Raw genomic sequence first — 27870 nt, forward strand, 5'->3', positions numbered from 1 at the left:
AGATTACCAAAGAGAACTTTAACAATGCACTTAATATTTGAAATGTCTACAGCACATAGCTCATTGTATTTACTTTTTCTGATTTTGACTATCCTGTTTTAATAAAACTATTAGGATACTGGTTCATTTATGTTAGTTCATTAGCTATAACTTAACATTTGCAAACTAATGTTTGCATTTCTATTAACCTCAGAAATTAGAATTTTAGACTTGATGTGATTCAGTATTAATGTTTCTTAATTTTTGATGAGAAAAGGAAGTGCTTATCTATAGACAATGTTGAAAGATTTGTGATTTTCCTGTGTCATGTTATATGTTTTATTTTTGCTATTTCCTGATTATCTTTTTCAATGTTTCTAGTTTTATTTTGTTGTGAAACATATCATGGGAGAAGGCATAGGTTTCCACCAAAATTTGTTTCCAAGAACTTGATTTTTATCAATGAAACATTTTTAAAAACTTTTATTTCAGTCGTTTTTGCTTTTTGTTTGTTTGTTTTGTTTCACTTTTCCTTTGTTGAACAAACACTATAATTTTATATGCACTAACAAGTAATTTCAACAATGACTCTCTGTATAGTTTGACAACTTTTCTGATTTAAAGAGAAGAGCTATGATGGTGTGACTTTGGAAGATCACAAATAAATGTGGGTAAGTTCAGACACAAATATATTCCAAATACCTTCTCTCAGAGGATCATTACTTCTTCAACCTCTACTCCCCAGGAAGCTCCTTAATATGTTACAGGAGTGATGCTGGCCTCTTAAGTCCAATAGATTTTAGCTCAGATAGTGGTTCTGATGCCCATATTAGGGTTATTGCAGGAACATGTTTCTTTGTTATAGGAATAGGGTATGTTAATAATTTATTTGGTTGGGTGGTGAGATATAAACAGAAAAACCGACATGGCTTCTATATGCAATTTCTTTTCTTTTGGAGAGATAGTATAAAGTAAATATTAACACTTCAAATGAGACAGATGTTTTACTTTTCACTAATTCCATTATTCCCACAAATTGTTTCACTTCCCTGAACTTAAGTTTCCTACTTAAGATATGTGGGAAAGGTAAACACTGAATACTCTGGCAGTAATATTGTTTCTGACACATCAGATTTCCTAGTCAAATATGAATTGCATTCAACAAATAGATGATAGTATTTGTTAGGCAGGTTTTACAACGGTACTGAGGAGTAACAAATCTAACATTTGTTTTAAATTTTATATCAGGAAGTTTTAATATAGCCACTGTGAAAAACAGTATGGAGGTTCCTCAACTAATTAAAAATAGAACTGCCATATGATTCAGCAATTCCACGTCTGGGTGTATATCCAAAGAGAACAAAATCATTATGTTGAAGATACAGCTGCACTGTCATAGTCATTGCAGCATTATTCCATAGTCAAGACATGGAAACAACCTAAGTGTTGACAGATAAATGGATAAACAAATTGTGATACACACACACACACAACAGAATATTATTCAGCCATGAATAATTGAACTTTGATTTTATGAATATTTCATGAATAATTGAACTTCTTTCCATTGATATGTCTGTGAGTTTCATTCATATTGTTGTACGTAGCTTTTGATTTTTTATTCTCATTGTTATATACTACTATTATGGACATATACCACAGTTTATTCCAGTGTTGATAGGCATCATTAATAGTGAATTTTGGAGTTTTGGCCTATTATAAATGCTATAAACATTCTAGTTCTTATACTTTTGTAAACACATCTAAGTATTAGGTGTACACCTAAGAAGGAAGGAAGAAAATAGAGAACAAAATTATACAGTTTTAAAATGAAATGTCTTTAAATTATAAATAATAGACCATAGACTCACACATGACCATCTAATTAAGCAAATAATCTGAAATATTTTCCATTAGATATCACACATGGCTCTACTCATGTTCAAAGAGTGAAGATTTAACCAATTAGACTTTAATAAAATTAAACACATCTTTGTCTGTCTTTGATGATTCAAATGTACCCTGGAAGGACCTTACATATATAAATAAAAGTTGTTGATTTTGGCCTGTCACAGTGGTGAAAGACTGTTTAAAATAGATCAGCTTAAGCAGATTGTATTATATAAACTGAAAAAATCCAACTCTGGGGAAATTTTTTAGAGTAAAGTTTTGTCTTTCCATCTTTATTTTCACTTAACAAAATTTTTTTTGGAAAATAATTGGCTGTGAAAACTATCTTTTAATAAAGAATTCTTTTTACTTTTTTCTAAACCTCTAACTTTTACCCATTAAAAAACTCTTTGAATTACAATATGCCTGCATTAATGTCCATCTATCATTAGTTTACAACTCAATGGATTTTCTCAAACTAAACACACTGAGTAATCAGAGCTGAGATCCAGAAAAAGATCATTATGAGCATTTCCAAAGCTGCTGTAGGCTCCTTTTCAGTCAGTATCTCTCAAAGTCACTGCTTTTTTTATTTTCAATGTCACAGATTAGTTTCAACTGATCTGTACTTTATGTACAAGGGAAGATAAGTACATATGCTTTTATAACTTCTTTCAATTGACATTATGTCTGTGAGATTCATCTATATCGTTGTAGGTAGCTTTTGATTGTTATTTTCATTGTTATATATGGCATTAAAGAAATATGCCACAATTTATATATCCATACAATGTTGATAAACATCATTAATAGAGAAGTTTGCAGTTTTTGGCTGTTATTAACAGTGATACTATAAACATTTTAGACCTGTGTTTTTATAAACCTGTTTATTAGGTCTACACCTAAGAATGGAGTTGATGAGTTTTATGTATCCATTTGTTCAGCTTTAGTAGATACTTCAAATAGTTTTTACAAAGTATTTAAGTGTACTTACATCATCAGCACATGAGAACTCTGGTTGTATCACATCCTTCCCAAAACTTGGCATTGCCTCTCTTTTGTTTTATCTGTTCTAATAGATATGTACCGGTGTCATTTTATTTGCATTTTTCTGCTGCTTAATGAGGCTGAACATTTTAAAGAAAGTATGTCTTTTGGTCATTTGGGTTTCCTCTTTTGTGAAGGGTATATTCATCTCTTTTCCTAATTTTCTATTGTGTTATCTCTTTTGTTTTTTTTCATTGATACATAGAAGTTTTAATATATTCTAAATGAGTCCTTTGTATGATACATGCATTGTAAATGTCTTCTACCTTTATGGGTTACATTGTCTCTGTAGTATCTTTTATTTTCATACCTTTTTAATACCCAGCTTAATTCCCTCCTTTTTTATAATTTTTCACTTAATCAGCTCAGACTGATCTTTCATTTCACTGATTTCCTAGAAAGTATAATCCTCAGTATAGCACAAAAATCTTCTTTCCCCACAAAACAATAAGCAGCTCAATTCTAGAGATGGGTATATAGTAGATATTATTTAAATATTTGATGAAATGAATGAACTTTGAAGATATTACTGTTAGTGACAGTTTCCCAAATGGTGCTCTATTTTTTATACCAGTAAATTAAACAAATAAGTTTAATATAATTTATATTAATAGTAAATTCTGACAAGTAGAATGTTTGATTTAAACGTACCATTTCAAAACATTGAAGTTTTATTTTTCCCCTAAATGGTGAGTATATGAAGACATAATATTAGTGACTGTTTTTTTCCAGAGGTTGAAATACCAAGAGAAAGTTAAAATATGATATGAAACCCACTTATGAAACAAGAATGTCTATGTACTCATTCTTTAATTTAATCAGCTCACGTTTGCCCAAATTTGGGGAATAGGTAATCAAGCTTAGAGAACATTTTGATGTGATCACAGCAAAAATTAACAGCAAATTATTTAAAAGGGTTAAAACCTAGAATTCATTTATTTATGTTAGATTTCAGGAACCGCCTACCGTTAGGAGCCATGACACTCTGTTATTACCAAGCAACACATCTCAGTCCAAATTGCAGTGTCTTGGGAGATTTGGTTGACTTGGTGATGTCTCATGGCATCGTGGGAGCAAGCAGCATGTTTTCCCATGCCCAGCTCATAGAGGAAACTCTCACAAAGTTCTATGCTGATTTTACTCTGCAATAAAATAGTGTATTTCACAACTTCTTCAAGCAAAACTCTTTACATTCATCAAAACCATGCATATCCCATCATTGGGGAATAGTAATATCAGACAAGACACAAGAATAAGGGTTGCAAATGCAGCATTATCTATCCTCCTTCACTTGAATTTGAAAATTTGAAGATGTTTGTCATCTGAGTTTTAAATTCAGCAGTCTTACCTCCCTAAATATCCAGAAATTGTTTTGATATTATAGAATCTAGAAGTATTATTTCACTATAGCCAAATCACAAAGGGATGTTGAAAACAGCCTAGCAAACTTATGTCACCAGATAGAATTAGTCATCAAAAAGGCACTATTTAAAGGAAAATAAGTTTAAAAAGGAATAGTAAATATGGCATCTTGAACATAGACTTGAAACCAGGTTCTCACTGTAGCTCATTCCATTTGTCTCATCCCTGCTATATATATCCTTTGCATTAAAAAAATTCCCAACTTAGAGTGAATGAGTTCTTGCCAGGCTACTTTAAAAAATAAAAAAAACAGCTTTCTTGAGATACAATTCACATACAATAAAAACCATTTTGAAGTGTACAATTAATGGTTTTTAGTATATTCACCAAATTATGTAACCATTACTACAATCTAATTTTAGAAAATTTTATCACCCCCAAAAGAAACCCCATACTTATTAAATGTCACTTCATATACCCATTCCTAGCCCTAACCAACCACTGTGTATTTTTGGTCTTTATGGATTTGTCATATTTAGACATATGTAAGTGAAATCATACAATGTGGTCTCTTCTCAATACAATTAATTTCACCATATTTTTGTTTCTAGTCAATATAGATGAGTCTTTTCAGAATAGTAAAAACCCACAATACCATTCTATAAAAGGTTTTAAAGAACAAGGGCTAGATATTGTAATTTATTGGTTCTTTCCTTAATATTAATTATTACTCATTTTACTATCTCATACTCTCCTCATCCTGAGATTTCTCTATAGTATATTTATCTATTGATATAATACAATATTTGGTCCCTGGTTTCTTCTATTCTCACTCCTTGGAAATTATCAGTTATTTTGCTATAGAATAAATTGAATATGGTGACTTTCTGATTCTGCCTCTAATTGTACATTTGGAAAAGCTGAAGCAAAAACATAACCCTCAAGAACTCATTATCCTGGTTTAATACTCAACAGGTATGGAGAAAAGAATAAACTTCATTCAGAATAACTACCTGAGTTTTTATGAGCAGGAAATTACAAGAAAAAAATGATTGCAAAATTATTTGAAAGAAATTAAAGATTTGCAGTAAGAGTTACATTTCTTATGACTTCTATTAAATTCAAAGAATGTTGGAAAGGGACACATAATTGGCAAATTTAACTTAAGAATAACAGAATAATTCAAGAACATGTTTGACCAGTTCCTTCCCCTGCTCAGACATTTTGCCTACCACTGTGGTCTTGAGTGAATATACCTAAGTTATTTATATATTGCAGTGAAGCTAATTAAATAATGGAATGGAACTCCTTTCATATTATGGCATCTGAGAACAAAACTAGCTTAAGACATAATAGAGTTGCTCTGTATGGGTGGCTATGCTTGAGAGGACAGAGTTCAAGTTGTGATGACAAAAGATGCCTTAGACTGAAACTCTGCAGTATTAGCAAAGTACATCTAGTGCTTGAAAAAGACTTGCTATGTAAAGTGAGTCTTGCATCTCCTATTTCATTAGAATCTCGAAACTAAGTCATCCATCATCCCCTATTAATTTCTCTATGGTAAAATTCAATGTCCTTAACAATCTTGCCCCAAGCTTACATATCCAAACCCACTCCTCTCCTTCCTGCATGTACCCACTCTTCCAGAAACAAAATGCCACTCACTGTCCTCAAACAAATGAAGATGTCTTATGTCTTCATGCCTTTCTTTGCAGACACTGTTTTCTAGTAACTACTTCTCCCTGTCCACACCTCTGCCTGGTAAATTCCTATTAATATTTTAAGCCACAATTCAGATATCATCTTCTCTTTGCAGTGATATACAACTCATTTGCTCCCTCCTCTGAGTTCCTATAACCCTATTGTTGTATTTGTGCCATAGAACACACACACACACACACACACACACACACACTGCATCTTGTCTGCTTATTTACTGTACTGGATTTGTAAACTCTTTGATCATAAGATAACAAATAACTCATTTCTGTGTTTCTGGTAGCTTGCATAGTTCATGGTCCAGATTGAGTATACTACATATGTTTGTTGACTAAGTTAAAAATAAGCAAATAGACACAAATTCTTTCTGACAATACCCAAACTATCCTTGCATACACCTTAAATAAATATACCTGCGATATTTTAAAGATTATAAACATGGAATCAGTTTTCTGGTTATGGATGACAGAACAAAGGAATTTTTTAACCTGTTTTCCTTCTTCAAAATCTATTGAGAGCCAGTACTACTAATAATGCAAGCATCAGCAACAATCTGAACGCACTGCCAGTAGCTCTGACCACTACCTGGTGTGAGCCAGAGAATAGCCTGAGAGATAAAACAGCACAACACATACCTAAAGGCAAGTGTCGCAGTGATGGCAGTTTATCTCATCACCCTTAGATTTGAATGAGATCTGAGCTCTAAGACAGGCCACTACAGAATCAGGAGACATCTGTGTGGAAACCTAATTCATTCTTACAACATGGCAGTGAGTATGATGCTGGAGGAGAAAGCATGCTAAAGTCATTTTTATTGTCCATAACTGAACCTTCAATGCAAAGGAGAATCCTGGGTGTCAAGAGGGGTGAAGGAAGGAAAGGAAGCAGCAATTATCAGATCAATGAGCTACACCAACCTACCACTGCTTAAATGCTAATGCTTGGGGGAGTGAAGGTGGGGGTGGGCTTGTGCCCAAAGGAAACAGCCAACTTAGGAAGAGGGCACTCAAAACAATATAAATCAGAGTTGGAGCTCATTCCCTTTCTTGTTCCATTATCTGTCCATTTGACAGTATGCAGTGTACAGGCTGTCATGGTTTGAAGATAACTCATAAGCAGGGACATAAAATACATGACCTTAAAATGGAAACTACAAAAGGAGAGAAAGATACTGAAAGAACATACACTATGGAATAATTACTTGTAGGGGGGAAACAAGATTTCAGACAAATAATTCTTCAAGTTCAAAGAAATTGCAAAGAAATGTGACCTCTCTTTTAAAAAGAGAGTGACACAATAAAGATTTTATAAAAAATATAATAAAAACTATTGACACCCAACCAGAGATGTATGGTATAGGCTTGAAAAAAAATCACTTAAAAGAAAGAGAAAGTAATAAAGATAAAAATGACTCTATGTGGAAAGTGTCAAAGTAAAATGAAGCATGACTGGAGTTTTGAAGACTATGCAGAACAAAAAGTATTCAAAGATGTAAGAGGAAAACATCCCTGAACTAAAGATTATAATCCACACACTGAAAGACCATACTGGGTCTTAAGAAAAATTTATTCCAACTCTTTTGATTCTACTGGAAGTAGAACCAAGTCTAAGCGAGCTAATTTCTTCATCCTGTATTGCTAGAAGTACAAGTATATTGTCTGAAGTAGTTTAAATTATATAGTTTAAAAATGATGTGAAACTCACTATTTATCAAAAATTTACCTGACTTTTACAGGGATTATTTATAAAATAATATTTTGTCTGTTAAAGAAAAATTTACTTGCATCTTACCGGTATTTTCAGGGCACCCAAGTTTATATTGCTTCTGTTAAATATAAATTAATTTTATTAAAATAGCTCTTAAATATAAAATACACCATAATGTAAAATTTAAATGTCATTTACTTATCTATTAGTCTATCCACTAATATTTATTTAATTTACCTACTTACATGTATTTCCTTCTATCTACATATGTGATTTGAGAAATGCCTAGAATAGTGTTCATCCCATGTTAGTGACGGTGATTTCTTATGATAGAATTTAGAGTCTGTTGGGGAAATGTTTTTGATTGCTTCTTTGTGTTGTTTGCATTTGTTAATATTAGCATTAGGGGCTTCCCTGGTGGTGCAGTTGTTGAGAGTCCGCCTGCCGATGCAGGGGACACGGGTTCATGCCCCAGCCCGGGAGGATCCCACATGCTGCAGAGTGGCTGGGCCCGTGGGCCATGGCCGCTGGGCCTGCGCGTCCAGAGCCTGTGCTGTGCAACGGGAGAGGCCACAACAGTGGGAGACCCGTGTACTGCAAAAAAAAAAAAAATATATATATATATATATATATATATATATATAAACATTAATTATTTCTAAAAACATTTTAAGAAGTATAGGTTAGATAATTTTATTGGGATATTTAAAATCTGAGCAATTTTGGCCTCACTCTAACATGTTTTTTTTTTTTTTTTTTTTTTTTTTTTTTTGTGGTATGTGGGCCTCTCACTGTTGTGGCCTCTCCCGTTGCGGAGCACGGGCTTCTGACGCGCAGGCTCAGCGGCCATGGCTCACGGGCCCAGCCGCTCCGCGGCATGTGGGATCTTCCCGGACCGGGGCATGAACCCATGTCCCCTGCATCGGCAGGCGGACTCTCAACCACTGTGCCACCAGGGAAGCCCTTTAACATGTTTTTTAAAAAATTATTTATTATAGTATTTCCCAGAGTGTAACACTTATATAAATTAGTAATATGCAAAAACTCTTTTGTCATAAAATAATTTGGGGAAATGCAAAGAAAAACCAAATAGTTTTCTTTAAAGCATGGTTATTGAAATATCAATGCTATTGTTTTTTAGGACGCTACAGTAAGGAAAAAATTGTATGCAGTATTTCACAAACATATTTGTTTGTAGAAGATTTCTTATTTTATTCTTTCAAAACTTGTCCTTGAACTAATGTCAAGGGAGCACACTTTGTAAAGTCTCTATTAATGTTTACTTTGGTTTGAAATCCTATGTCCAAGATATTTATTAGTACTTTTTTAACTGAATAAAATATTTAAAAAAATTCTACAGTGCTTTATAATTTTCAAATTTTCACACACATGATTTCATACAATCCCTTAATAACTTCTTTTTTCTTCCCCCTATCCCTATACTGTCCCTTCCCCCTTCCCTCTCCCCACTGGTACCACTAGTTTATTCTTTGTATCTGTGAGTCTGCTGCTTTTTTTTTAATTCACTAGTTTGTTGTATTTTTTAGATTACACATATAAGTGATATCATACAGTATTTGTCTTTCTCTGTCTGACGTATTTCAGTTAGCATAATGCCCTCCAAGTCCATCCATGTTTCTGAAAATGGCAAAATTTCATTCATTTTTATAGCTGAGTAGTATTCTGTTGTATGTATATACCATATCTTCTTCATCCATTCGTCTGTTGAGGGACACTTAGGTTGCTTCCATATCTTAGCAATCATAAATAATGCTGCTATGAACATTGGGGTGTGTGTGTCATTTTGAATTAGTGTTTTTCTTTTTTTCAAATATATACCGAGGAGTGGAATTGTGGGGTCACATGGTAGTTCAATTTTTAGTTTTTTGAGAAACCTCCATACCGTTTTCCACCGTGGCTATACCAATTTACATTTCCACCAGCAGTGTACGAGGCTTCCCTTTTCTCTTCATCCTCTTCAACAATTGTTATTTGTGTTCTTTTTGATGATAGCCACTCTGACAGGTGCAAGATGATATCTCATTGTGGTCTTGATTTGCATTTTCCTGATGATTAGTGATGTTGAGCATCTTTTCATGTGCCTATTGGCCATCTGCATGTCCTCTTTGGAAAACTGTCTTTTCAGTTCTTTTGTCCTTTTTAAAATCAGGTTGTTTATTTTTTTGATGTCGAGTTGTATGAGCTGTTTACATATATTGGATATTAACCACTTATCAGTCATGTCATTTGCAAATATCTTCTCCCATTCAACAGGCTGTGTTTTGGTTTTGTCGATGGTTTCCTTTGCTGTACAAAAGCTTTTAAGTTTAATTAGGTCCCATTTGTTTATTTTTGCTTTTGTTTTCTTTGCTTTAGGAGATAGATGCAAAGAAATATTGTTGCAATTTATGTCAAAGAGATATCTGCCTATGATTTCCTTTAGGAGTTTTATAGTATCCAGTCTTATATTTAGGTCTGTAATCCATTTTGAGTTTATTTTAGTATTAGTACTTTTTATATGAAGGAATTACATACCCTAATTTAAAAATAATGGGGAACATAGCTTTACCTTAAATAGCCATTAAATAATGTTACAAAGATTTTTGATACCATGTTACAAAAATATTTTACACTGGAAATTGGTTCAACTAAGAAAAAAAATTAAAAACTGGAATAAAATATGCCAGAGCTATAATATCAGATGCCTTTGAGTGTCAGAAAGAGTGATATTTTACCCCTTCTTTATATTGTTCATACTTTCCAAGGATTTTCAATTTTCATGCATTATTTCAAAATGAAAGAAAATGTTAGCATTGAAAAACAAGCATAAGAACATCTTATATGTGCCACATCTTCTCTCTGAGATTTAGCAAGTAGACAAATCTTTTCAGATTTAAATAAGATGGGAAAACTCACACTGTGGTCTGCTTTCTGCTTCTTGTGCTCAGTTAATTATATGAAACACACTATTAAGACAAGGCCTATGCACTTTAAGTAGTATTTCAAGCGCTGAATTAATTCTATGTGAATTGCATTTAATGATTGAGAATTGATGATTGCTATTAATGAACCCAATATTTCCTGGTATTATTTGTAATTTTTATTTTGTCATAATAAGCTACAAACTTTTTTATTCCCTTTCTCACAAACTGGTCAGAGACTTTGTGTTTCTGGTATTTGTGCAATGGACCCAGGAGGACTGGCTGAAATGATTGGGTAAAGATTGTTTAGCTGGTGCATAATGCTTCATCACAAAATGCAATTCCAAGAATATGTTAAACTCACACCAGACTATCCTAATTATAGCCTTTAATTCCTATAAAAAATTTCCATGGTTCCCTACATTTTTGTTTTAATTGTGTAACTGTGAGATCATTCATTGCCATCCTGGAAATCATATGCAGTCATCTCATGAAGGTTTTACTATGCCCCAAGCTCTTATGGATTTTGATATTTTAATGAGAATATACTTAGAGGTTTTATGAGAATGACAGCATCTTTATAGTTTATTCATCAAAATTTTTCCGGCTAAGTTAGGGTTTGAGATATCTATAAGTATGCCTTTTTACACAAGATATTAATATAGTGAATATCTCCCTCTGAAACAGAGAAATGTGATCAGCTTTTTTACTTAGACTTAGATCACATGCTCCATTCAGAGTGGATTCTCACCCATATCAGTTAAGATTAGATTCCTATGTGAAAAACAGGGTCCCCAAATCACAATGGCTTTAAAAACATAAAATTCAACTTTGTTTCTTACATACAAGTCTTGAGGCAGATCAGGGCTGACTTGGCACTTCATGTCTACAAAGCCCTTAAGGACTGAGTTTTCTTTCCTTTCAGTATTCCTTTTGACCATCTCTGACATAGCATGTTCATACTAATTGTATAAACTGGCAGCTAGAGCTCCAGCCATCAAATCTACATTCCAGGCAAAAGGTTTGAGGAAAGGGATAAACATTTACAAGAGTATGGGGCAACTTTTCTTTTAAAAAGTTTTCCAGAAGCTGCCACTCAATATTTTCCCTTCCATCCTTTTCCAATTTTGTTAGATGATCACACATACCATCAAGATAGTATTTATTCTTCATGACTAACTGCTTAGCTAAAAAATTATATGTTCTATTTTTAAGGGGAAAATGCTGTTTGTATCAGACTACCTGAAAGAGGTTGGCTAAGAGTTAGGCAGGGAGTGGCCCCGAGAATGAAATGGAGACTATATCAGGAAACAAGGAAATAAATACACAGAGTAAATACAGATGTCTAGTATACTGAAAATAAGAATAAGAAGAAAGATGAATGATAACAAAGAGACGAAATGCATGGTTTTACAGAGCAAGATTGGGGAAAAAGGAATGGCAGAGAAGGGTAAGTTAGGCTTTATATTAAATTTTCAGTATCTGTATTATATGGGTATTAGCAGATTTTTGTATCTGATGCCAATATATCTCATACCGTGCCCATAAGTTACAGATTTCCCATTACAGTACTAAATCAAGTTAACAGTTTCCGTAAGAGCACAGACTTGTTCATATTGCAGATGGAACTATATTCAATTACTAACTAGGTTCTACAGTGTTTCACTTATTTTTTAGTTGATGCATTTCCTCTTGCTCTGCAAATATCAGTTTCTTCCTTACTCAAGTTTGAGTATTTGATTTCTTAAAGAGAAAGTTAATTTTGTAAAAAGGAAGAGGAAAACAAATAGATAAAAAGGAGCTGCTATGATATAATAACTTTATTGTCTAATTCTCAGCCATCTATGAAGAGTAGATGATTTTCACTCTTACACTAAAAGTAGGGATGTAGGAGAAAAGATTGAATTATCCCCCCCAAAATAGGAGATGTAAACACCTGCCTTAGTTGCTGACTTTTTGATTCTGTTCTAGAAAATTTTCCCATGAAAATATTTTTCTTCAGAGAGATAATCCAGTCATCCTTTAGTGTCTGTGCAGGAGATTGGTTCCAGGACACCTGTTCCCCCCCACCAAGGATACCAAAATTCAAGGAGGTCCACGACCCTCATAGAAAATGGCAGAGTATTTGCATATAACCTAGGCATGTCTTCCATATACTCTAGATTACTTAGAATACCTAATACATCTCTAGATTACTTAGAATACCTAATACAATGTAAATGCTATGTAAGTAGTTGCAAGTGTGGCAAATTCAAGGTTTGGAGTTTTCTTGAATTTTTTTTTTTTTCCAATCTGAGGTTAGTTGAATCAGAGAATGCAGAACCTGCCAATACAGAGGGCCGACTGCACCGAACTTTATTTCTTAGGTGGGAGTTTTATAAAAGTCATTATCTGTTTCTATGGTTCTCAAATGGAGAAAATGTGCCTCCCAGTAGACATTTGACAATGTCTGAAGTCATTTGTGGTTGTCAGAACTAGGGGTTGCTAATGGCACTTAGTCGGTAGAGGCCAAGGTGATGTTAACCATTCTACAATGCACCTGCCAGTTTCCCCTTCCCTGTCCCCAACAAAGAATTATCCATCCCAATTGTCAATAGCACTGAGTTGTACAACCCTGAACTATATGAGTTTATTTAGAATGAAGAATACTCTCTATTAGTGCCAATGATATACCTCAAAATATATATTTGATTTTTCAAAAAATAACACCTACTATAATTAAATTTGTACAACTCTAATTCAAGAGCTCTTAAGCTGAATTCCATGCAATGCAAGAGTGTCTATGAATCTTGAAATCATAAACAAAATATTATGTAGGTGTACATCTGCATATTTTGAAGGGGTAAGCCCATACCATTTATCTAATTGTCTAAGGGATTTACGACCTGACAAAGCCAGCCACTAAATTTATTTAGAATGCCAAAGAATTCTAGTGTATTAATCAGCAGTGTTCTTCCCTCCAGTGGGCCAAGCTGCTCTTTCAAGCACTGTTTCTCAGCACATTCTCTAACCTTACTGTATTAAGACATGACATTCATGGAAATGAAATTTAAAGATTCCCAATTGAATCCTCTTTAATTAATAGAAATAGTATCGACAAAGCAAAGTTTCTTTTGGAGAGCTTGTGATTTAAGAAACCAGATTTCCCACTTTAACCAACATTTCTATAATTTACACTTGAATATGTTAAATATCCTTTGTGATACACATTGCTTTGGTGTTTAGGATGATAGTATACCCTCTACAGTTAATAATGTATTTCCTTAAGATCTGTTCCTTGTCTCTTGTCCTGTCTCAGGAAATGATATTACTATCCATCCAAGTCACCACACCAGAAACAATGAAGGAAAATCTCCCTCATCTCTTCCCTTTCAACTCCAATTATTTTGCAGTTCTATTCATTCTACATCCTAAATTTTCTTTGAGTCCCTTCCCTTTCTCAATCCCTCATGCTATTTTTTTCAGCTCAATATCTCACTCTCTTTCAATTAAATATTGCCTTTATAGACTGCTAACTGCTATCCCTGATTTCAGGTCCTCTCTACTCCATTTCATTCTTCATACAGCTGCAGAGCCATCTTTCTAAGCCATCTTTCTAAACTGTGAATCTGACCAGGTCACATTTCAGTTAAAAACATTGAAGGTCTCCCTGTTACCTCCATGCTAACGCCCCCCTTTCTGGCCTTGTCTCCTGCTACTGCTACCCTCTCTGGAGGCTAGGCTCTAACTGCATTGATTTCTCACCATCCCTGGATATATGCTTTTCTGACTCTGCTCCGCTTTGCTTGAATAATGTTCCCTCTCTTGTTGAAATCTTATTCATCTTTCATAAGGAAGCTGGCTTCAAAGTCTTTTCCAATTCTCTCAGGCAGAGGTTATTTTCTCTAATTTCTGTTCAAAAATCGTTTGGCACTTCATATAATATCTTATCACCTTTGTTTTCCAAGCACCTTGAGCAGTTCATGTACCTATGAACATTTCCAGTAAATGTTTCTGTAATGAGATTGACAACACTATGTAAATTTAAGACTTTGCTCGGTACTGGACCATCACGGGCAAACATTGTCTTTGTTGGCCAAGCTAAATAATAGAGAGATGATGAATTCATGCAGGGAATGAAATGAAAATTTTGCTATCAGCTCTTAAAAATTGTAACCTGCACTTTAGCTTTCTAAAATACTATTATTAGGAGTATAGAACATTGTTCTTGCGTAGAACAAGTGTTACTCTCTCTATTTCTTTAACCACAATTCTTATAGCTGTTATTGAAGGAATATACAGTAGCTGAATTGCAGATAATTGCAGAAGGGTAGGAGTTCACAAGTTTTAAGGCAAATGAATGAACAAAGTAACACCATTCAACTTTTCATTTAAGACACTGAATGACCCTGAGTCCAGGGATGATGCTGAATAGCTTACAATGCACAGCACAGTTCCCGGCCCGTGAAATAATTATCTGGACCAGAATGTTACTTCTGCCAAGCATATGAAACATTGCATATATTTTAATAGAGATGAACCTGGAGGCTCTTGAAATGTACATGGCTCTTTTTATTCACACTAAATGGCCCCAAGCCTCTAGGTTTTTATTGTACATACCATGATACCTTTTTAAGATTATACCCCCCTGAATCCAGTTTATCCAGAAGCACACTGGCTTTTGGGGCTCTATTAAAGTTAGAAGTCCACTGATAATGCAGAATTGAAAATGTAGAAATCATACATATTTTTCGTACATTTTTCCTGAAGTAAAAGAGGGAATATTAAAGTAGAATATATTAGATATCACCTGAACAAAAAGTGCCTTGAGAGCCAAACACTGAGACTATCTTTGGTTTAGCCATTATTGAAGGAGTTACTGAATTCTGAATATAATACAATAGTGGTACTTTTATAGTATAGTTTACTTCTTTTGGAGTTGAAGGGCTATGTCATTGAATTGCATTTGCGAAGTATCATGGCAAATATTGTTAGGGTACCTGGGACCTCTTTCCGATTAATTCCAAGTTTAACAGCAGTGAAGACTGCTTATTATTCAGTTACTTGTCTAATTTACAAAGAATCATCTGTTTTCTCTTGGTAATGTGGGTGTATACATATGGATACTCGTATTTTCTAGTTCACAGTGGTGGCAAGATTGAAGTAAAGGTGATAGGAAATTGACCCTTTCTCAGGTTAAGTAAAAAATATCCTAGACACCTGCCAATTAAACTTGTAACATTGTGTTACTCCTTTCAAGTTAAACAGAACAATTTTAGGAGACCATCCATATGCTGCATTTTACAAAGACTTTCCAGAAATAGCATTTTATTGTAATTGATGCAAGACGTTTTTCCCATCCTTGAGCTTATATTATTCAGTCATGTGTGCCTAAAAAACAAAGCATTTTGGAAGAAGAAAAATAACATTTAAGTAGAATATATTTTATTTTGCTTTACTTCTAATTCCTTTTGAGTACCATGTTGTAAAAAAGGAAATGGAAACTAGAAATAATCCGTGGGCATGGGCAACTAGAGGTTTTTCAGAGTCTAGTAACTTCAGAGATGTTAATAACTCAAGAGACTTCTGATTTCCTTTTCAGACTTAAAAGGACTATAAAATTGCTTTATTCAGCAGATTTGTAATGTCTAACCTCCCTGTCCTTGACTTCTAACCCTACCTTTGCTTGGGGAAAGAAGACTAGTTAACTGATTATATTAGGTTAATAAAAATGCAACCCATAAACTCCCACTTGCTGTTTCACAGAAGGCATCCTATCATTTATTTAAAAGCCAGAAGAAAGAAATGTCATTCCATAAAGATAAAAGCAGCATTTTATTACTTGTCTAGACAATTTAATTGTTGAAAAACATCAGTGGATATTAGAGAGGGAAGTATTGGCATCACTTGTTTCATGTAATAAATTAAAAACCTAAAATGAATGTGATTTGACAGAATGTTTAAGCAAGGAGGAGGGAGCAATGTTAGCATTTTAATTTTGTTTTGATTGAAGATAGTTTCGTTCCACCATGAAAAAATCATGCCATTTTTCCAGCATACCTCATTTCCAGTGGAACTCAGTAAAATGTGCACGTGTTAACATTAGATTCGGCAGGCTTTAATGCAGTTACAAAAAGGAGTTTTGCCAAAAAGAGGGATAAATATCACAGCCATTCATTTCACAGTGCTCTCCAATCTGGCTGCAACTGTTTCCCCAAGCAGCATGTCAGTGAATAAAAAAGGAAATTCAAAGCAGGGGCAGGAGAAAAGGGATTTAGGAAGAAGGGGGTTTTAAAACACTTTTGGCTTTAGAGAAAACAATTCACAATCATTAGCATGAGTAAAATTGCTGTTTAGCCTAGGCTAATGAAAACATTATGAAAGCAGAGATTTTTCAGAAACAAAATAAAACAAAAACACAAAAACAAAACTATCCTCTGAACACCATTACTGAAGATTAAGGGGAGCCAGGGTAAGTAAACATCCACGTTTCATAGTTGAATCCCCCCCGCCACTTCCTCAGATTATGAAGTGAATATCCTCATTTAGTGTGCTTTTCTATGTTCATAGAAAAAGACTGTATCCTGCTGACTTTTTCTAAATTGGTTCTTTTAGCATTTGTTTACACTTCTGTATTTTTTACCATGCAATTTGTTGTCCTAAAGTAATTACATATTAGAAAGTATAACCCTTTGGTTACCAAAATGGCCAATGCTGATATTGTTAATAAAGGAAGAGAGCAAGGAACTTATTTTGACTCTGGTTTTATTTCCTGATGAATCCACTACTGTGGCGTCCTCCGCCAGTGGGAGATGGGGCACATAATGATGGCAGTTCTCCTGTGGAATTATCTATTCCAAAACTGTGTTGGTTCAATGACTCTCTTTGTAAAAAGGAAACATGTAAACATTGTAAAATCATTTTTAACTATGTTCTCATTTATTTTCTTCATCAATTCTAGGAGGTACATACTAATGTCTATTCCATTTTTAAAACAATTTTACTGGAGTACGGTTGATTTAAAATATTGTGTTAGTTTCAGGTGTACAGCAAAGTGATTCACTTATACATATACATATATTCATTCTTTTTCAGATTCTTTTCTCATATAGGTTATCACAGAATATTTAGTAGAGTTCCCTGTGCTATACAGTAGGTCATTGTTAGTTATCTATTCTTATATACAGTAGTGTGTGTATGTTAATCTCAAGTTCCTGATTTATCCCTCCCCTCAACGTTTCCCCTTTTGTAACAAGTTTGTTTTTGATATCTGTAAATCTGTTTCTGCTTTGTAAATAAGTTCATTTGTATCATTTTTTTTGGTTCTATTAAATTTTTTTTTCAATTTTTTAACGTCTTTATTGGGGTATAATGGCTTTACAAAGTTGTGTTAGTTTCTGCTTTATAACAAAGTGAATCAGTTATACGTATACATATGTCCCCATATCTCTTCCCTCTTGTGTCTCCCTCCTACCCTCCTTATCCCACCCCTCTAGGTGGTCGCAAAGCACCAAGCGGCTCTCCCTGTGCTATGCAGCTGCTTCACACTAGCTTTCTATTTTACATTTGGTAGTGTATATATGTACATGCCACTCTCTTACTTTGTAACAGCTTACACTAACTCCACCCCATATCCTCAAGTCCATTATCTAGTAGGTCTGCATCTTTATTCCCGTCTGGCCCCTAGGTTCTTCATGACCATTTTCTTCTTTTTAGATTCCATATATATGTGTTAGCATACGGTATTTGTTTTTCTCTTTCTGACATACTTCACTCTGTATGACAAACTCTAGGTCCATCCACCTCACTACAAATAACTCAGTTTCGTTTCTTTTTATGGCTGAGTAATATTACATTGTATATATGTGCCACATCTTCTTTATCCATTCATCTGTTGATGGACACTTAGGTTGCTTCCATGTCCTGGCTATTGTAAATAGTGTTGCAAAGAACACTGTGGTACATGACTCTTTTTGAATTACGGTTTTCTCAGGGTATATGCCCAGTAGTGGGATTGCTGGGTCATATGGTACTTCTATTTGTAGTTTTTTAAGGAAGCTCCATACTGTTCTCCATCGTGGCTGTATCAATTTATATTCCCACCAACGGGGCAAGAGGGTTCCCTTTTCTCCACACCATCTCCAGCATTTATTGTTTGTAGATTTTTTATAATGGCCATTCTGACTGGTGTGAGATGATATCTCATTGTAGTTTTGATTTGCATTTCTCTAATGATTAATGATGCTGAGCATTCTTTCATGTGTTTGTTGGCAATCGGTATATCTTCTTTGGAAAAATGTCTATTTAGGTCTTCTGCCCATTTTTAGATTGTGCTGTTTGGTTTTTTTGATATTGAGCTGCATGAGCTGCTTGTAAATTTTGGAGATTAATCCTTTGTCAGTTGCTTCATTTGCAAATGTTTTCTCCCATTCTGAGGGTTGTGATTTTGTCTTGTTTATGGTTTCATTTGCTGTGCAAAAGCTTTGAAGTTTCATTAGGTCCCATTTGTTTATTTTTGTTTTTATTTCCATTTCTCTAGGAGGTGGGTCAAAAAGGATCTTGCTGTGATTTGTGTCATAGAGTGTTCTGCCTATGTTTTCCTCTAAGAGTTGGATAGTGTCTGGCCTTACATTTAGGTCTTTAATCCATTTTGAGTTTATTTTTGTGTATGGTGTTAGGGAGTGTTCTAATTTTATTCTCTTACATGTAGCTGTCCAGTTTTCCCAGCACCACTTACTGAAGAGGCTGTCTTTTCTCCACTGTATATTCTTGCCTCCTTTATCAAAGAAAAGGTGACCATATGTGTGTGGGTTTATTTCTGGGCTTTCTATCCTGTTCCATTGATCTATCTTTCTGTTTTTATGCCAGAACCATACTGTCTTGATTACTGTAGTTTTGTAATATAGTCTGAAGTCAGGGAGCCTGATTCCTCCAGCTCCGTTTCTCTTTCTCAGAATTGCTTTGGCTAGTTGAGGTCTTTTCTGTTTTCACACAAATTATGAAATTTTTTGTTCTAGTTCTGTGAAAAATGCCAGTGGTAGTTTGATAGGGATTGCATTGAATCTATAGATTGCTATGGGTAGCAGAGTCATTTTCACAATGTTGATTCTTCCAATCCAAGAACATGGTATATCTCTCCATCTATTTGTATCATCTTTAATTTCTTTCATCAGTGTCTTACAATTTTCTGCATACAGTTCTTTTGTCTCCTTAGGTAGGTTTATTCCTAGATATTTTATTCTTTTTGTTGCAATGGTAAATGGGAGTGTTTTATTAATTTCACTTTCAGATTTTTCATCATAAGTGTATATGAATGCAAGAGGTTTCTGGGCATTAATTTTGTATCCTGTTACTTTACCAAATTCATTGATTAGCTCTAGTAGTTTTCTGGTAACATCTTTAGGATTCTCTATGTATACTATCATGTCATCTGCAAACAGTAAGTTATACTTCTTTTCTGATTTGGATTCCTTTTATTTCTTTTTCTTCTCTGATTGCTGTGGCTAAAACTTCCAAAACTGTGTTGAATAATAGTGGTGAGAGTGGGCAACCTTGTCTTTTTCCTGATCTTAGTGGAAATGTTTTCAGTTTTTCACCATTGAGGACGTTGTTGGCTCTGGGCTTGTCATATGTGGCCTTTATTGTGTTGAGGAAAGTTCCCTCTATGCGTACTTTCTGGAGGGTTTTTATCATAAATGGGTGTTGAATTTTGTCAAAAGCTTTCTCTGCATCGATTGAGATGATCATATGTTTTTTTTCCTTCAATTTGTTAATATGGTGTATCACCTTGATTGATTTGCGTATGTTGAAGAATCCTTGCTTTCCTGGGATAAACCCCACTTGATCAAAATGTATGATCCTTTTAATGTGATGTTGAATTCTGTTTGCTAGTATTTTGTTGAGGAGTTTTGCATCTATGTTCATCAGTGATATTGGCCTGTAGTTTTCTTTCTTTGTGACATCTTTTTCTGGTTTTGGTATCAGGGTGATGGTGGCCTCATAGAATGAGTTTGGGAGTGTTCCTCTCTCTGCTATATTATGGAAGAGTTTGAAAAGGATGGGTGTTAACTCTTCTCTAAATGTTTGATAGAATTTGCCTGTGAAGCCATCTGGTCCTGGGCTTTTGTTTCTTGGAAGATTTTTAATCACACTTTCAATTTCAGTGCTTGTGATCGGTCTGTTCATTTTTAAAACTTCTTCCTGGTTCAGTCTTGGAAGGTTGTGCATTTCTAAGAATTTATCCATATTTTCCAGGTTGTCCATTTTATTGGCATGTAGTTGCTTCTGGTAATCTCTCATGATCATTTGTATTTCTGCAGTGTCATTTGTTACTTCTCCTTTTTCATTTCTAATTCTATTGATTTGAGACTTCTCCCTATTTTTCCTGATATGTCTGGCTAATGGTTTGTCAATTTTGTTTATCTTCTCAAAGAACCAGCTTTTAGTTTAATTCATCTTTGCTATCATTTATTTCATATCTTTTTCATTTATTTCTGACCTGATCTTTATGATTTCTTTTCTTCTGCTAACTTTGGGTTTTTTTGTTCTTCTTTCTCTAATTGCTTTAGGTGTAAGGTTAGGTTGTTTATTTGAGATGTTTCTTGTTTCTTAAGGTAGGATTGTATTGCTATAAACCTCCCTCTTTTAACTGCTTTTGCTGCATCCCATAGGTTTTGGATCATCATGTTTTCATTGTCATCTGTCTCTAGGTTTTTTTTGATTTCCTCTTTGATTTCTTCAGTTATTTCTTGGTTATTTAGTAATGTATTGTTTAGCCTCCATGTGTTTGTGTTCTTTACGTTTATTTCCTGTAATTCATTTCTAATCTCATAGCGTTATGGTCAGAAAAGATGCTTGATATGATTTCAGTTTTCTTAAATTTACTGAGGCTTGATTTCTGACCCAAGATGTGATCTATCCTGGAGAATGTTCCATGCTCACTTGAGAAGAAAGTGTAATCTGCTCTTTTTGGATGGAATGTCCAATAAATATCAATTAAATCTATCTAGTCTATTGTGTCATTTAAAGCTTGTGTTTCCTTATTTATTTTCATTTTGGATGATCTGTCCATTGGTGTAAGTGAGGTGTTAATGTCCCCCACTATTATTGTGTTACTGTCGATTTCCCCTTTTATAGCTGTTAGCAGTTACCTTATGTATTGAGGTGCTCCTATGTTGGGTGCATATATATTTATAATTGTTTTATCTTCTTCTTGGACTGACCCCTTGATCATTATGTAGTGTCCTTCCTTGTCTCTTGTAACATTCTTTTTTTAATAGTCTATTTTATCTAATCTGAGTATTGCTACTCCAGCTTTCTTTTGATTTCCATTGGCATAGAATATCTTTTTCCATCCCCTCACTTTCAGTCTGTATGTGTCCCTAGGTCTGAAGTGGGTCTCTTGTAGACAGCATATATATGGGTCTTGTTCTTATATCCATTCAGCAAGCCTGTATATTTTGGTTGGAGCATTTAATCCATTCACGTTTAAGGTAATTATTGATATGTGTGTTCCTATGACAATTTTCTTAATTGTTTTGGGTTTGTTTTTGTAGGTCCTTTTCTTCTCGTGTCTTCCACTTAGAGAAGTTCCTTTAGCATTTGTTGTAGAGCTGGTTTGGTGGTGCTGAATTCTCTTAGCTTTTGCTTGTCTGTAAAGCTTTTGATTTCTCTGTCAAATCTGAATGAGATCCTTGCAGGGTAGAGTAATCTTGGTTGTAGATTCTTCCCTTTCATCTCTTTAAGTATACCATGCCACTCCTTTCTGGCTCGTAGGGTTTCTGCTGAGAAATCAGCTGTTATCCTTATGGGAGTTCACTTGTATGTTATTTGTCATTTTTCCCTTGTTGCTTTCAATAATTTTTCTTTGTCTTTAATTTTTGCCAATTTGATTACTGTGTGTCTGGGTGTGTTTCTCCTTGTGTTTATCCTGTATGGGACTCTCTGTGCTTCCTGGACTTGGGTGGCTATTTCCTTTCCCATGTTAGGGAAGTTTTCAAGTATAATATCCTAAAATATTTTCTCTCATCCTTTCTCTCTCTCTTCTCCTTCTGGGATCCCTATAATGTGGATGTTGTTGCATTTAATGTTGTCCCAGAGGTCTCTTAGGCTGTCTTCATTTTTTCTCATTCTTTTTTCTTTAGTCTGTTCCACAGCAGTGAATTCCACCATTCTGTCTTCCAGGTCACTTGTCCATCCGTCCTTCTGCCTCAGTTATTCTGCTATTGATTCCTTCTAGTGTAGTTTTCATTTCAGTTATTGTATTGTTCATCTCTGTTTGTATGTTCTTTAATTCTTCTAGGTCTTTGTTAAACATTTCTTGCATCTTCTCAATCTTTGCCTCCATTGTTTTTCCGAGGTCCTGGATCATCTTTACTGTCATTATTCTGAATTCTTTTTCTGAAAGGTCACCTATCTCCACTTCATTTAGTTGTTTTTCTGTGGCTTTATCTTGTTTCTTCATCTGGTACATAGCTCTCTGCCTTTTCATCTTGTCTATCTTTCTGTGAATGTGGTTTTTGTTCCACAGGCTGCAGGATTGTAGTTCTTCTTGCTTCTGCTGTCTGCCCTCTGGTGGATGAGGCTATCTAAGAGGCTTGTGTAAGTTTCTGATGGGAGGGACTGGTGGTGGATAGAGCTGACTTGTGCTAAGCATGTTTGATGTCAGGTGGGCAGAGTGAAAATTATGGCTAGGTTTCATTTCCTATTGTTTTCAGAAAAATGTATTCATTAATTACAAATGTGGATATAAGTTATTTTAAGGTGCTAATTTGAAAGTACTGCAGATAAGTATAAAGTAAAAGAAGACTAATTCTCGGGCACTTTTGCTGCATCATGGAAAATGGTGTCTTTTTGGCAATTTGATAATACATTTAGACTATATAAATTGCAATGAAACATTACATTAGGTAAAATGTTTTGAAAATACTTTTCCTTTGTTTTTAAAATGAAGGTTCTACCTTAAAAATTATGATTTCTTGATAACTTTTTTGAGGGTGATAAATATTTAAAAGTTTATAGTCAAAATTTATGAAATAGTTTGAAAACTTGGCATATTTATAAATGGAAAAATTTATCTGAAGTTTTAAAAACTGTCAGAGATAAGAGAAGATCTTTCATTTGAAATATAAGCATGCTACTACTAAATTTTGATGACTAAGTTATCAAAGTTTTTTTATATATAAAATTTAAATGGAATATATGTTCAAAATATGTTTATACATTTAAAGTAAAATTGTTGATAATTCACAGAATTTTAAATTATGCATACTGTTAACAAATGATTTCTTCATTCTTAGTTTTTATGTGTTTTTGTTAAACTATACTTGCTGTTTAAACTGATCTTTTGTCTTTTGTTTTCTTTTTTCTAACAGCTCCTTCAGGTTGGAAGGAATACCTTTATTTGGAGGCATGTCAGTTCATTTTTGTCACTTCAGATTCATCATTATGACTTCTTGAGGCCAGATCTAATTTTGAAGTAACCAGAAACCTGTCCATCTTGGAGCAGCAAACCCCTCAACTTGGAGCACAAATGATCACTGATATGGTCTACATAAAACCATCTGCCTCTACTCTGACAGCCATGAGCAGAGCCCTGGGGGCAAAAAAAGCCACAGCCTTAAATCTCTTTACTCAGATATTACCAAGAAGATTAAAAAAAAAAAGATGAAAAGGACTGAAGAAGCAAACCTACAAAAAACCAAAAAGCAAACAAAAAAATCCATCTTATTTTACCATTGAAATTAGTCCCAGATGTGAACACCAAAAAATTTATATTCAGTAATTCAGCCAGTAAATTATAATTTATCATTTGGGAAGGTGGAAGTATAGAAATAGGTATCTGTAGCCAGAACTACTCAGCATTTCAAAATATGTAGACAAAAACAAAACAAATAAACAAAACTGAACAAATGAAGGAACACTGCAGCAATGAACAATATTAGAACAGAATGTTGCTGTTTGCAAAGAGGACGTTTGCCATCTTCTGTACACATTCAAAGCCATAACGGAATAAGAGTATTGTCAATTGCTTGAAAATTTTCTGCATTCAATCCTTCACCCCATATTGGTTGAGAGAGGAGGGGTCAGTTCTTGCTGATTACTTCTCAATGAACTTCTACTATTTGCACTGTCACTTCCATTCAGGGTAATGATGTGTGCTGTTATTTGCACAGATGGTCCCATGAGTTTTGAGACCACAGCAAAGTTTCTTGCAGGAGTCCAAAAAGGAAACATTTAAGAATTCTCCAGACATTGATTTCTCTTTCTTCTATTAAAAATCAGTTATCTAATAAAAAATGGACTTGTCTCAGATTAAAGAACAACTACAAAATAATAATGAAAAAAAATCAGTGTGGTCAAATGAATGAAAAAGGGTTCAAAAGGTTTTTTTAGTGAGGATCATTTTATATCATTAACAGCCAAGAAGTCAAATACAGTGGACTGTACACTAAACATCTGTGTTGAACATCTATTTGTTCTCTTAATTAACAAAACCATTTGTAATTTGTATTTGACATAAGAGATTTTTATAGCCATTTATCTATGCTTCATGGGAAAATGTACTAGACAAACAGCATTTTCAGTTTATTTTTCTAAATAAATGTGTTGTTTGTATTATTTGTAGTTGCTTATTTGATTTGGTTTTCATTATCTGGAAGACATTTTCTTTGGTCATTGGCAAGCTTTTATCATACTAATTCAGAACTAATTGAAGACTGAATTTCAAATATTTTTGTGGTATAAAATTGTGCTTTCTATTCCTTAAACTCTGAAGAAGAAGTGATATATTTTTCACTAGAACCTTCTTGTCAAGAGTTATTTTAATATTCTAGTTATGCTAAGTATCTGCAGTTAGTTTTAATATATTGGGGACATTCAAAACAGAAAATTTGAGTATTATATCAATAAGAATTTCCTCTAAGTTTCCTTCTTGGAAATCTGCTCTAAAAGATAAAAATTAGATTTTTTTTTTTTTAGGCCATTAATCATACCTAATGAGTCCTCAGTCTCACCCAGAGATCTGCTGAGAACTTCCATCAGTGTATATAAAAAAGACTAGGCAATCCTACTGGAGCAAAAACAGAATTCTCAGTCAACAAGGGCTTATTGAGTGCCCACAAAGTTCTCACCCTTACTTGAGACTCATCGGCTGGAGCCTGTATTTATGGTCATTGCTACCACCAGTAAGTAGTGCCCAGCTCCAACAAATTATGCTTTTCTTAACTGGGGTATAATTGACACCATTATGTTAATTTCAGATGTACAAATGTAATGCCTTGATATTTGTATATATTGCAAAATAATTACCACGATAAGTCCAGGTAACATTTGTCAGCAAACACAGTTACACATTTTTTTTCTTGTGATGAGAACTTTCAATACCCCTTCTCCTAGCAACTTTCAAATATGCAATAGAGTATTATTAACTATAGTTATGTTTGTGATGCTCTGGCGTGTGGCCAGGGGAGAGCAGGAAGATAGTGCCAGCCCTCTGAGGTCTTTGAAAAAGATGCACTCAGCGTTTTGATGAGTGTTTTAATTAGAGACCCTCAGGCTGCAGCTATGCTAATCAGGTAACAGGTTTCTTTCATAGAAAGACTGATCTCCTGGGTCTGTTTCCTCTTGCTGTGCCGGGGTTGGAGGGGGGGAGTAGCCCTTTAAGGACTTGTTCTCCCTTGGTTCAAGTCCTGTGGGACCCATAAGCACAAGCCCTACTGGCCACCAGAGCCAGGCAATGTAGAAGTGTTCCCTGGCAGCAGCCGCAAACATTGGGTTGTCAGACAAGGAGACAATAAACTCCTTTCTGGGACACACCAGTGAGATGGAGTGAGGGGGAAGGAAAGAGAAAAGACTGCAAGTACCAGCCTCTATACCCACCCACCTACCCCCAGGCCCTTCCTAGACCCCTAAACTGTGTGCCGGACCAGAAGCCTGCGCCTCAAGCCGAAGCTCCAGGACAAGTAAGTAGGCCCCTTTCTCAGAAAGACTGGGGGTGTGTTTCAGTCTGGTCTTTGTGCAGTGCCCTGGGGGTGAGGTCTGACAAGAAATGACTCTGATTGTTACAATCCCATAGGGCCCAGGATCACAAGTCCCCCCAGTCTCCAGAGCCAGGCAATTAAGGGGCGTTCCCTGAGCAGCAGCCCCCCCAAACCGAGGGCACGAGACGTGTAAAACCTCTCCTCAGAGAGATACTGGTGCTCTGGAGGGAGGCAGAGGCGCAGTGTATAGACGGCGCCCACAGGCAGAAAAGAAAGGAACAAAAGGCTTAGAATTGGGGAGAAAAAAAAAAGATGGAGTCTGCCGGTTAAAAGGAGCCAGGGGCGGAGCATATAAGTGGCTCCTGCTGGGGGAAGAAAACAACACAGATGATGTGAATTTAGATGCCTGGCCCCTAGGTCGATGCTGCTTTAAGCCTCATTCACTTAAAAGTCTCTGAGCTTCTGGATCGGCTGCCTCTGCATTGGGCGCCCTGGGGCAGGTGAGTCAGAGAGCCCTTTAAGAGCGTTCCTCAGTTTGTGGTCTCGCGGTCATCGTTTTCAAAGCTAGATGTTTTGGGGCCTCATTTCTCAGGCACAAGTCTTAAAAGTTGAGGTGCTCAATGTGGGGTTCAAACCCTTTGCTTCTCAGGGAGCTCATGGTTGAATTGCCTCCAGACTGTGGGTCTCTGCACTGCATGTGGGGTTTATGGTGAACACTGTGTTCCATCCTCTCCCACCCGCTTCACTGTGGGCTTCCTCTCATTAGCCTGGTGCAAATGAGTTGCTCGGTTTTTAGGTTTTCTTCAGAGGAAACTTTTCAATATGTAGCTACAGATTCGGTGTGTTTGTGGAAAGAGATGAGTCCAAGATCCTCCTAAGTCACCATCTTATACTGGAAACCCCACAAACAAATTATGTTCAACAAATTAAAATAGGTCTTTAGGTTTATTCCCAAACTATGATCTGAAACCAAATTCCCATTATATTGTTCTTCACACTTAAACTGATTTACTCTCTGCAATCTCTCTTGGTAGTACTTAGAACATCCTGTAACATGATGAAGAAAATTAGTTTCTTACGCGTGATTTGAACCCATTAAAATTAAGACATTGTACATGAAAATAACTCAGCTAGGAATCAACTTGCCGGTTCCGGTGGGATGTGAGGCATTGAAGTATGGGTACCTGGACTCATTCAAATTCTTTTAAAACCCATGCTGATTGCTTCAAGCTGTGAATTATTTAAGTTCATAAACAGGAAAGTCAACTGTTCTCCAAACATCTAAC

At 35.0% G+C, this 27870-nt stretch overlaps 1 protein-coding gene across 2 annotated transcripts in view; it reads left to right on the forward strand.

The window, feature by feature from the left end:
• PRR16 (proline rich 16) overlaps positions 1-25168 on the forward strand; it is a 269705-nt gene extending 244537 nt beyond the window's left edge. For both annotated transcript variants that reach the window (XR_009539880.1, XM_060146205.1), the window contains exon 3: positions 23978-25168. The gene's annotated coding sequence lies outside the window, so the exon portion shown is untranslated. The remainder of the gene's footprint in view (positions 1-23977) is intronic.
• The last annotated feature ends 2702 nt before the right edge of the window (positions 25169-27870 follow it).

Source organism: Lagenorhynchus albirostris, chromosome 3, assembly GCF_949774975.1.
Source record: "Lagenorhynchus albirostris chromosome 3, mLagAlb1.1, whole genome shotgun sequence".
Classification (NCBI taxonomy): domain Eukaryota; kingdom Metazoa; phylum Chordata; class Mammalia; order Artiodactyla; family Delphinidae; genus Lagenorhynchus; species Lagenorhynchus albirostris.